This window comes from Hippopotamus amphibius, chromosome 7 (assembly GCF_030028045.1).
Source record: "Hippopotamus amphibius kiboko isolate mHipAmp2 chromosome 7, mHipAmp2.hap2, whole genome shotgun sequence".
Classification (NCBI taxonomy): domain Eukaryota; kingdom Metazoa; phylum Chordata; class Mammalia; order Artiodactyla; family Hippopotamidae; genus Hippopotamus; species Hippopotamus amphibius.
Genome location: NC_080192.1, coordinates 103663433 through 103674073, shown reverse-complemented (window position 1 = coordinate 103674073; position 10641 = coordinate 103663433). Strand labels below are relative to the sequence as shown.

At 44.7% G+C, this 10641-nt stretch overlaps 1 protein-coding gene across 2 annotated transcripts in view; it reads left to right on the top strand.

Annotated features, from left to right (window-relative positions):
- The first annotated feature begins 1247 nt into the window (after window positions 1-1247).
- SPTBN1 (spectrin beta, non-erythrocytic 1) overlaps window positions 1248-10641 on the top strand; it is a 187141-nt gene continuing 177747 nt past the window's right edge. Inside the window, exon 1 of one of the 2 annotated variants that reach the window (XR_009054568.1) lies at window positions 1248-1443. The gene's annotated coding sequence lies outside the window, so the exon portion shown is untranslated. The remainder of the gene's footprint in view (window positions 1444-10641) is intronic. The other variant, XM_057740542.1, reaches the window with a different exon arrangement.

The window sequence follows — 10641 nt, the reverse complement described above, 5'->3', positions numbered from 1 at the left end:
ACGGAGAAGGCCCCCTTCCCTCTGAAGGCTTACAGTGCCGCCTTGGGCACTTACAGAACAGGCAGAAAGTCAGTTTCTCCAGGCTGTTGTTTTTTTTTTTTTCTTCTAAAGAGCGTTTCTATTCGTGGTCCTGGTGATGACACCATCTTTTCTCCTCAACAGTGGCGCTTCCAGAATTTCTGCATAGCTTCGGGGATTGACAGGGTGGGCAAGCTGGTTGAAAATCGGCTGTAGCAGTTGACACATCTCGAGGAAACATTCGGTGTCCGTCACAGGGTACGTGGGTAGGGGGAGAAATCAAGCCCTCAGGCCATCGCGGGGCCTCCACTGCACCCGGGACGTCCCCACTCCCCGGGAGTGGCTCGGGAAGGGCACCCGAATCAGGTTGAAGTGAGCCGGCGTTCCGGCGAGAGAGGCAAGAGTTGGACGAACCACTTGTAGGGTCTATTACCAGCTACCCCGAGAGAAAGGGTGAAAAATCACTCATAAAGGAGGAAGATCTTGACTTCACCGAGGAACAACCACCCTCCCTCCGTCGCCCAGGTTTCCCACGGAGAGGTCACCATCGCTCTTCACCAGGGTGGGCAGAGCCTATAAGGCATCACCACCTAGATCTAAAACTAAACCAACCAAACGGCTCTCAAAGCCTCAACACGCTCTCTCCATCGCGTTCCAGACGCAAACATCGCGGGCAAAAAGAGGCTGCACGAGTCACGTAGAAAATTAGGCTGCCCCTTTCCGTGGTGATAATCGAATTAGCCTCAAATGAAACGTGAAATTGGCCCTCGTCGGCTGTGGGGACAAAGCCCCCATTGTCCCTTGGCTCGGACAGCGCGGCGGCGGTGCCCACCCTGCCCAGGCCAGCCCGGGCCAGTCCCCGCGGCAGCGGACGAGGTCTGCGCTGGGCCAGCGCAGAATCTCGGCGGGGCGAGCGTGTACGCGCCCGGGGTTCGGGTCGCGCGCGGAGCCAGCGCCGGGTGCGCGGCTGCGGGGCTCCGGGAGAGCGCCGAGGGCCGGCGCAAGAGAGGCGCCGACGAGGGAGGCGCGCAGGGGAGGGCTGGAGGTTGTGCGGGAGAGAGCGTGTGTGCGCGCGCGCGCGCGCACCCGGCTCCCGCCCGCGTCCGCGCTCTCCCTCTCCCCGCCCCTCGCCCCCTCCCTGCAGCGCCCTCCCCTCCTCCCCCCGCCCCGCGCTCCCGCCCAGCCCCCGGAATCAGTGCAGCTGTTGCCGTGCAGGCTGCGAATTCCTCCAGTCCCTCCCTCGGCCGCCTCTCCGCCCGGAGCGAGCGCGCAGCCCCGCGCAGCAGCGCCCACCGGTCCCGTCCTGTGAGCCCCGGCCGCAGCCGCGGACAGCCCCGCGGAGTCGCCTCCCGGCCCACCCGCCCGGCCGCCGAGGAGCGGGAGGAGGACGGGACCCCGGCGCCTCCACCCCCCTACCCGCGGGAGGTAGGTAGGGGGCCTGAGGCAGGAAGATGCCAACTCACTGGGGCTGCCTCCCAGGCTGGCTCCGCGGCGGCGGGAGGAGGGGCGCGGGCCCAGGCCGGGAGGACGCCGCTGTCCCGCCGCTGCCCTGCGCCCGGGGAGCGGCGTGGGGGCTGGGAAGCTGCAGAGCCGGGGCGGGGGCGGCGCGGGGAGCCTGGTCTCCAGTGCTTCTGAGTACGCGGGCAGTGCGGGGCGGGGGGCGGCGGGCTCCGCAGTGAGGCGGTCGCACGGCCGCTGTGCGCACCGCGGCCGCCCAGCCTTATCCTCGGACGCATCGGGGCCGATTCCTCTTCCCTGCCTCCGCCGCCTCCTCCCTCCAGCCGGGCGCAGCGGCCCCCGGCGCGGGGGTGGTTGCGGAGTGGGCAGACGCGAGGGTGTATTTTCGGGTGCCCTCCCTCTAGCCCCGGCTGGTGGCGCGCGGGGGCGGCGTTGACAGGGCCCGGCTCTGCGCGTAACGGTGCGGGGGATGCGGCCAGGCGTGGTCCCCGCCGCGCCGCGCTGCAGCTGAACCGGAGGCGGCGGCGGCGGCGGCGGCGGCCCGGCGCCCCCACCCCCGCCCATCCTCGCGCGCGCCCCCCGCCCTCTCTGCCGTCCCCGCTCTCCCAGGGCTGGGCGGGAGCCTCCCCGGGGCGCGGAGCCGCCGCTGCGCCCGCCCTTCAGCTCCTGCCACCCTCTCTTCAACAGGTTTGTGCCAGTGCGGGGACCCTCCGGGCCTGCCTTTGGGGAGGTGGGCTGGAAGCTCCTCTGGACATCAGGCCCCACGCCACGCCCACAGCCCTTTTTTGGGGGGGAGCCTTCCCTTTGTTTTTGTGATAGGAAAGATGCCAAGTGCCGGCCATCATATGGGGAGGGGGGAGTGTTGCGGGCATCGGAACACAAACCGTGTTCGTTGTTTTTCCAGTCAAAAGCCAGGCCAGATAGTAAGTGGAGAGAGGACGAGTGTGGGGGTGTTTCGGCAGAGGAGAAAAAAAAATCGGTGGGGTTTATTTGGACGGGGATGTGATTTTTTGGCAAGATGGATGGCTCACGGTGCCCTCGCCGTGATGCAGCACAATGCAGCAGTATCGCAGCCTCCCTGGTTCTCGCTGGCCGGGCTTGGCACGGCCACTCGGCGCCTGCGGCCCCCGCCCGGCCCCACCCAGGCCCAGGGCTGCCCTTGGCCGAGACCCTGAGCTCCTTCCACCTTGTCATGCTGCTTCAGCTGGATGTGGCGTCAGGAGGACCAGGTCACCTAGCTGTGAGGGGGTGGTGTTGTCTTTGGGTGACCCCCTCCTGCCTCGCCTGTTGGGCCGTGCTGGGATGGAGGGGTGTCTTGCAGTGCTAATGCGGGCAGAGGGAGTCGGCCTGCGGCTGCGGACCGGAATCTGATCTCCGACCGAGGGACCTGAGCAGTAGGGAGGGGCTGCAGGGAGGACCGGGCCCACTGGTGTGCGGAGGCAATGGTGCAGTCTGTATTGGGAGTCGCAGCGTCTTTTTGTCCATCAGCCGTAATCCGTAAACCACAACCCAACTACCCATCAATTTCATCATATGTGAAAAGTTGATGTTTATTAATTTAGAGCTTTACAGCTAAGACGGTACCTCTGTCTTTGATCAAACTAAGAGTCTGAATTTTTCCTGTAGGAAACCATTTTTTGAAATGAAACGATTGATACAGCTTAGTTCATATGTCCCTGAGACATTTTTTAAAATATTAATGTTCAGTAAAGTGTTTTAAAAGGAATTTATGTATGTTTTTGATGGATGGTAAATGATTTCTTTAATCTGTATTTGCTTTGTTTTCATCGTTTGCTTTTTTCTGTAATCAAATACAATTACATATTTGGATCTTTATTAAGGATTATTTGGTAAATGAGTGTCATGACTGATGGTAAGTTGGTATTCATATTGGTTTTGAGAGCCAAGTTAAGTCTCCAGTCATGAATTGTGGTGGTAACTGACTGGATTTTTTTGTTCATTCTATATGTATTTTTTATATACGTATTTTTTGCGCATGTGGCTGGGGAGGGGGTTGAGAAGGGCAGACCAGCAAGGCCTGTGTAGCTGGAATCTGGTTAGAAGGAGATGTTCCAGTGTCCTCATCTATTTAGTCTGGGGTAGTACACAAGGAATTTCCCTTCTAAATGCCACTTCTACAATTCAGTGTGGGATTGCAAATGGGATACATTTCAGATTTCACCCCAGGATCTTTAGAATGTATAGGTGAAAAAAGGAATTTCAGTATGTTAACTGTAAGGGAAGATCAGTGTTTCAAAGCAAGGGTGTGTCTACTTTTATTTTTTAAATGTCTAATGAATCCAAGTTCGTGGCATTTGATTTTATGTGGCTCTGCAGAATAGAATTGACTACAGATTGGGTGGTTTATGTGCATTATTTTGGGTTTCAGTAATAGAGGGCCATTAAAATGTAGAATTTTTTAGATTTGGGCTTCGTTGTTGTGCTGGTTGTATAAACTCATGCTGTGTTATGATGTTTGGGAGTATTGTTTCCATGGATTACCCAGACATTTTGGATTTACTATGTTGTAGGAAAATATCCTGTGTTGATGTCACAGGAGGTTTAGCTGTTCTGACTTAACAAGGTGGAGAATTCTGTTAGGTTAAGCTCTTTGTAACTCTGTTGGCTCTGGACTGACCAAAACCTTCATCGGAGAGAATGAGAAGTATTGGGGCAGTGAAGAAACTGCAGTCACTTGGTCGTTTCCTGCTGTGCAGGCTTTCAGTCAAGAGCATCTCTGAGATGAGAGCAGTAACAACTGTGATGCTGTAGGAGCAAGCGACAAGACCTCTCTCTGTTTGTGACACATCCTTAGCAGAGACTTGGCATTGGCAGTTTCCTTGGAAGAGTATTTGTGTGGTTATTTTGTTTTGCTGTATGAAAGTGTAACTTTACATGTAGAAGTACTATATTGAGATGGGAGGATTTTACTACTGCTAAACAAACATATAGACATGATGAGTGGAAATTATTGGATGTGGTTTTTGTTGAGATAAGCTTTTTGTTTTAACAGCATATTCTTAGGATTTTAAAGTCCAATATGTATATTTTTTACATGCAGCGATGTGGTGCTCTTTTAATTATGTTGGGCCCCCCACCAACATCTGCATTATAATCAGGGCTTAATTAATGTTTTATGAATATCTTTATGGTAGTCCTGGTTTCTTCCTTTGTGACTATTAGGAATGTAAACCATTCTTCTGTAAGGAAAGGGCTAACACCCCTGCTGGAAAAGCTACTTCTCTAGGTCTGTGGAGGTGAGTAAAACATCTCATGCAGTTCTCTTGTATGTTTTAAGTCTTTGCTGTTTCTCAAAGCACCTTTTCTTTGCAAAAGACCTAGTTTAGTACTCTTGATTTTTTTCAGATAGCAAGTATCCTGTATCCAAGTTTTTATAGTGTAGGAATAATGTCATCAATCTCTACTTTGGGGGGAAACCGAAACTATCTCAATTAAATACTGTCATATTTCTATTTTTAAACATCACCAGAGAAGGCATTTTCATGATATCTGGGTGCCATCACAGTGAGGTGAGGTGAGGTTCATGGATCAGCAACATCAGGACAGGATTATTTATGAAGTGGGAGCTTGTTGTATACGCACATCCTTAGAGGCCCAGTCCTTTCCAATCAAAATTTGCATTTTAACATGACCCCTAAGTGGTTTGTATGGACATTAAATCGAGAAACTGCTCTGCTTCTTCAGCTAAGGGACCTCCATATCAAAAGGTTCTTCCCAGTATCTTACTTTTGTCTTTTGTTGAAGTATCAGCACATTTTTTTCCCCTTTCATCAATAAGAAATTGATGCATGCACTGTAAGTTATTTAATACAGAAATACTTTATAAAGTTCTCATGCAGTCTTTAGGTAGAAGAGTTCTATTTACTGTGTTTATTTAGATTAATCAATTTTTCAGGTTCTTTTATAAAACACCTCTAAAGTTGAAAAAACAATCTCCCCCAGCCCCTCAAAAGAAGGCATTTGCTTTGAGATAGCAGAACTGGAGTCCAGGAAGCTAAATAACCCCCTGAGCACAGGGTCCCCTCTTCTACCTCTGCTCTCCTCTGGCATCTTGTTCTCTGTCATCAGGTATTTTTCCTGGTATGTTTAATATCCTGACCTTCTAGTCCATTTTTTTCCTTAAAGTTGTTTTTTATTAAGTGATTTGTGTATATAAAATAGTGCTCATAAAAGTTATGAGAATCACAAGCCAATGGATACTCAGGCAGCCACCACTTAGTTCAAGAAGACCCTATCATACATTCAGAGTCCCCTGTGTGGCCCTCTGTCATCCCATCTGAAGCAACCATGGTCCTGAATTTTGTGTTTATCATTCCCTTGCTCTTCTTTATGGGCTATCCTTTTAAAAATTCTTATTTATTTTGTATGTTTCTGAATTTTATATAAACAAAATTACACTTTATGTGTTTTTCAGTGACTTTTCCTTTCAGATTAACATATTCCTTAGACTCATTCATTTTGTTGCTGTGGTTCATTCATTTTCACTTCTGTGTAGTATTCCACCATGGCTAATTTATTCTTTCTATGGTAGATGGAGATTTGGATTGATTGTAGTTTTTTGGGTTTTTTGCTATTATGAAAGGATGGCTGTGAATGGGTCTTCTGCGTGTCTCTTGTTATGTATGTGGGGGTACATGCACGTGCACACAAACATATTACTTGTTTTTCTCTTTCTCAGGAATGAAATTTGCTGGATCATAGGGCATGTGCATCATCAACCTTACCATATAATGCCAAACCTTATTAGATAATGCTTAAGTGATTGTACTGATTCTATTCTTACTAGAAGTGTATAGATGTTATAGTTGTTCCACAACCTTGCCAGACTTCAAAATGTTGTCCAGTTGTATTTGTGAAATGTTATCTCATTGTGTTTTTTATTTGCAACTTCCCTGATTATTGAGGTTAAGTATATATTTATATTATTGATTTTTTGGGTTCCTTCTTTTGCTAAGTTTTTGTTTAGTATTTTGTCTATATATCTTTTAGCTGTTTTTCTTATTGATCGATTTAATGTAGATTGCCTAATAATCTCTTGTGAATTATATGTATTGCATAGACTCCAGTTTATGTGTTTTTTGTTTAAGCTCTTTGTGGTTTTTTTTTTGATGAACAGTCACTTGTAATTTCAGTAGAGTCATCATCAGTTTTTGTCCTTTAAGGTTTGTGAGGATGATTATGTTATTGCAGAAAATTTTTCTTTAGTTTGTAAAGAGCTTGGGTTTTAGTGTCAAAGAGATCTGAGCTCAAATCCTATTGCTGTTGTATACTAGCCATGTGGTCACATCTCGGTCCTTAGGTTAGTTCATTACCCTTGGGACCACGATTTCCTCACCAGTAAAAATTGAAATAATAATACTTCCTCATACAGTTGTGAGATAGCATTGTACAGTGGGAGGCACATAGTAGGTGTTCAGCTGACGACAGTTCCATTCCTTTCTCTTTGGACTACCCAAGCTCTATGAGCCACTGACCCTTCTTGCAGTACTTTCTCAAAACTGCTTTAACATTTTTATGTCAAAAGAGCTATTATATTAGTCTGATTTTTTTTTTAAATTCTGTGGTACCAATGGAATTTTTATATTGATTAACATAGGCTGTGCAAGACCACTTAGTGGAAACCCTTTGCCAGTTCAGTTTTCTGTTCCTGAAAGTAGTGTAGTTACAGTTCTTTTACCAAGAAGCATTTATATGAATGTTATTCCTTTGCTGGTACTCCAAGATTATTTTGCAATATGGTTTTTAATACAGTAAATAACTATTGGGTACCTTCTCTTGCCAAGCTTGTCATTGGGTTAGGATGATGGTGGTGTGGGCTGACTTAAAGCTGAATAAGAATTAGTTCCTGAATCCAAGGACTATATACTCCTGCTGTATAGAATATACTTTATATATGTACACAGAAGATAAAGATCTTTTACTAACCAGATGTGTAGCTTCAGCAAGCCATTAATCCTTCTGGTCTCTTTATAAAATAAAAAACTTAGATGAAATCATAGTGGGGGTTAAAACCTGGCACATGGGCACCACTTTCTGTGTTCCTGGCAGGCATAGAGACTCATTCAGGGCACTGTTTCCTCAGAGTCCCAGGAACACTCTCAATACAGTGTTTGAGTCAGGAACAGCTAACTGATCAGATCCAGCACTTAGTTTTTAAGATCCTGTACATCTAAAATTCTATTTGAGTAACACACACTTTGGCAGTGTTCAAAACACAGTGGAACAGGAAGAAACTAGAAGCAAGGAGACAGGAAAGAGGTGATGGTGAGGGTCCAGAGGTTAAGGGAGCAAGTGATGGTAGAGGCTGAGAGAACGAGAAGGAGGGGAGAGATGGAAGAAAAGTTGTGAAGACCCAATCCTTTGCTGTATTTTAGGGTGACTGGAATGTACCTGAGTGGTTGAGGAGCTAAAAATAAAGGGTTCAAATTCAAGTAATGACAAAGAGCATGGTTGTCACCTTGATGACATAAATAGACAAGCTAAGGGGAACAGTGGATATCTGGTTGAGAAGAGAATTTGAGGTTCTGGCAGAACCCTTAGTGGAGATAATGTTCGAAAAGTTGAAGGAGACAGGTAGGTAGGGTGGCTGAGGAGAGGCTGTTGCATGCAGGGGTCCCCAGCCTTAGGCTCTGAAATTACTCCACCTGGTCACTCCATGCACTGACTAAGTGACCTTGGGCAAGCTGCATTGACCTCTCTGCAAGCCTCACTATCTTCATCTGCAAAGTGGTGATTGACAGTTTCTGTCACACAGGATTATGAAAGCTAAGTGGGATAATCCAGTGCCCATCACAGTATATTTTAATTATCATAAAACATGGAATTTTTGCTTAGTTTGTCTCACTTTTATGCTTCCTTTCAAATAAATAATTTGATTTATTCAGAAAAGATACATTCCAGTAAACAATACCATCATGCAGGTAAGTAATGCTAAGTCTATATTAAACTTGTCCCTATGTCTAAATAGCAGGAAAAGCAAACCTGATTAATACTTATTTTTAATAAACAAGAAAACACTAAAACCCTAGTGCTTAGGAAAAGGATAGGAACATAGTTTATAAAAGAAGATAACATAGAAGCCAATAACCATATTCAGTTGTTCAAACCTACCAGTAATATGAAATAAGAACTAAAACAGATTAATTTTCCACTTAAATTGATAGGTAGTTAATACTTTCTGGGATTCTATGAGATTGGGCCTCTGAATCACCTATTGGGGAATATTTGGATTAATACAAACTGAGTGGAAAATAGGGTGTCATGTTTATATATCTCTATCTATCTATCTATCTATCTATCTATCTATCTATCTATCTATATAACAGAAAACCTGAATGTTATATACCTTTTGGACTGAAATTCCCCTTGTAGTTCTGTAACCTAAAGAAAGGATTAAAAATAAGGACAGGTTTTTAAACAGGGATTTTCTTGGCAGTATTAATAGTGAAAAAGCAAGTGTGGCATGGTCAGATACATTACAGCACAGGCATAGGATGAAATTCAATGTACTGCTTAGAATAATGGTTTTTAGAGTATATATCCAGTGGAAATATCTGTATGCAAAGCTGTACAATATTGTATAACTCCAGTTTTGTTATATTAAATAAAAGACTGAAAGGAAATACAGTAAATGTTAATGGCTTGCTTTGGATGGTGGGTTGATGCGTGATTTCCTTTCTTGTATTAAAGGAAATTCCTATGACTTAACGTTTTTCATTTGGAGTTTTGAAATATTTTACAAACAGTAAATAACATAATAGACTACCATGAGGATCATTTTTTATTTTTTAATCAATAAAGCAATCAACCCTTTAATTTTGAAAAAAGAGATGTAAAAAGTAAGCCTGGCCAATTATAGATTATCTTTAGGGAATTAAGATTCCAAAGGGTTGTCATATCTGTTTTCTGCACTTATCTAGAGCAGTGTGAAAACATGAGCATCTGTCAGTCACCTTCTGAAGGGTGTGGGTCTGAGAGGGGTAGAGCATTCAGATGTAATGGAATGATAGCTTGACTCCACTAATCTGGGTCAGTTTAGAGTGGGGAAGTCCAGGTTTCTTTGTTATTTCTGAACTGCACACTTGCCTGATGAGAGCAATGCGATTCTGTAACACATTGTTCTCACTTGTTAGAAGCCCAGACACTCTTGCTGGAGCTAATTTTGTAACCATTAGACCATCAGGTTTCATTGGAATCAGTCAGAAATGTAGATAAAATTCCAGTTGAAAATTTTAAAGTAAAAATGACTCCAGACTTAGATTACTTCCAATTAATGGCTTCTCAGCATTTGGGAATATTCAAAGAGTGGGAGGAATGAATTTTAATGATATCCTTCCTTTTTTCTTATGAAAAGAAATTCTTATATAATGTTATATATAACATGTATGTATGCATATAATGATATCTATTTTACCTATCACATAAATGAGAAAGAGAGCTGTGTGTGATTGAGAAATCTCCACCATGAAGGGAGACAAAGGGCTATTTTAAGACTTTTTTAACGGGGAATTTTATAGAGATAGTATTTTGAAGGAAGGTGAATCCCAGGAATGAATCACTTTGTCCTTAGCCAGTGACGGAAATGTTTGAGAGGAAATAGTACTTTCTGTTTTACGGTCCACGTCCTCCACTGTATTGGTACTTTGTAAAAGGTAGCTTATAAAAACCAACTAATTTACTTTCAGGAATTTTGTATTTTTTCTGCCATAAACTTTAAGTGGTTGATTGAGGAGGGTTTCAGGTGAAGTGTGCTTTGAGATATGAAGGTAAGATGTTATAATTTCAATATTGCTTTAAAATTGGCCCTTGTATTTAGGCTTCATAATTCCATTCTCAGTGAACGCCAAACTGTAAGAGTAAACACCTGAGTGATTTTAGAATCATCTGACATCTCTGGTTTAGAATCTAGAGTTCCTTGCTGGTTCTGATCTTTAACGTATAAACTTGAAGCCACGAGTTAGGCAGTAAAATCTGTATCAGAATATAACCACAAATTTTTTAGCCAAGAGATGAACTCGGATGAAATTTAGAATGATATATAAATAGAATTTATTCTTTTGAATAATTAATTTGTATGATAAAATATGTCTCTGCTTAGTAAGTTCATTAGCCTAACAGTGGTTATCTCTGGGTGATGGGATTGTG